Below are 1771 nucleotides of genomic sequence, written 5' to 3' on the forward strand. Positions count from 1 at the left end.
GACTAATTTAATTTCATGTTATGCACAGTATTTATTGCCCACTTTATCTACTGGGGATTTAATGTGCTTCAAAACTCATGGTTTATGTTTTCACCTCTGCAAGCATTCTCTCATCTAACAATTTTTTTCCGATTTTTTTTTTAGTGAGTGGAGTTGCTCAGAGTGTTTCCCCTTAGAAGTAAGTTTCTTACACATAGGGAGTGGGTATCCAGGGAAAGCCCCAGTCCTGACTTAGCAAATTCTTCAGTATAGTGCTTTCCATGTTTCAGGTACTTTATGTATGTTAACTCCTCTCAACAACCTTAAGAGGTGTAGGTACTATTAACCGTACTTGCCAGATGAGGAAATTGAGGCACAGCCTGACTGGTAAAACAACTTGCCCAAGGCCACACAACTCCAGGAAGTGAAGCCTGCGCTGGCGTACTGGAGGTCTGGCGCCCCAGATTGCACTTTTTACCCTTTTGGGCTTACTCTGATGAAGCGTGCTCAGTTTTTCTCTTTAGGCCTTGGGCTGGTCATATAAGTTTATCCTCAACATTTGCAGGGCCCAGGGCAAGAATACAGATAAAGACCCATGCATCAAGCTCATAAACTGTTAAGTGAAATGTCTGGTCCTCTTGTCTTAACAATGAAACCTTTATAATGACCTAGAAGGCCAGGTCTGAGTTTAGAATCTCAAGCCCTAGACCTTCTATGTCAGAATGTAGTGATACTGGGAACTCCAGCCTCTAGTCTGTCCACTTCTCACTCCCGGCTGCCCTTCCTTCTTGAGGGGCCTCCCGTACGTGCATGTGATTGTCCAGCCCACTGTCCAAGCTTTGTCCCTGCCCCCACCTGCTGGCCTGGGGTTGCCCTGGGGACAATATAGTCTTGGGTCCCAGGGCAGGTGGGATGTTAATTTCAGATAGGTTTGTCCTCTTGGTTCCCGTAGGGGAGGGAAGGGCCAGGGGGTCTCTAATCTGAGGGTCCTTTGGTGGAAGTCTAATGGTGTTACCACCCATGGTGAGTTTTTGAAGCAATTGCTTTCCCCTTGATGCCTCTTCTCTGTTTACTTGATCCATTAATCCTGAGATAATCAGGGAGAAATCCTCAAGGTTCTTCACCAGGCACCTCTGAATTTTTTCCCAGCATGAATGTAGGCTTTGCTGTGGGAAGCTAGCGACAGCTAGGCCACGACAAAAACTCTTAACTACTTGGGGTGGAGACAGCATTTCTCTTAAATTCCCAGCATTTCTCTTAAATTCCCTGGTACATAATGTGCATTAAATAAGTAGTGAATTCAAGTTTGATTAGCCTGAACCACAGAGACAGTTCAATAAAAAGACAGAAAGCCCAGGGTTAAAAACAATGAACAGAGATGAGTTCTTTCTAAGCTCAGAAACTGTCACTGACATAACCAAGCTCCAAAGTCGTTCTTTTTCCATCGGCTCATCTCCAAAACATATTTCAGGTTGATCCTTCCATCCAGGGTCTCCTCCCTGGTTCTCGCTCTAAACGGGATGCAGTAGAAGCCTCTCCGCTTCCATTCTTGGCCTTCTTCATTCCATTGTTCACTTAGCAGCCGGACGGATGGTTTGGGGGATTTTCAGGTTTGTGTGTTTATGGTCAACTTACATCCAGTAAAGCGTACAAATGTTATGTGTATAGCTTGATGGATTCTCAAAAAATGAACACACATGCATAAAGAGCTCCCAGGTCAAATTCTAGAATACTCCCAGCGCTCCAGAAGCCTCCCTCATGGCCCCTTCCAGTGATTACTCCCTGCTGTGGA

The sequence above is a fragment of the Pteropus vampyrus genome, unplaced genomic scaffold (genome assembly GCF_000151845.1).
Source record: "Pteropus vampyrus isolate Shadow unplaced genomic scaffold, Pvam_2.0 Scaffold78, whole genome shotgun sequence".
Classification (NCBI taxonomy): Eukaryota; Metazoa; Chordata; class Mammalia; order Chiroptera; family Pteropodidae; genus Pteropus; species Pteropus vampyrus.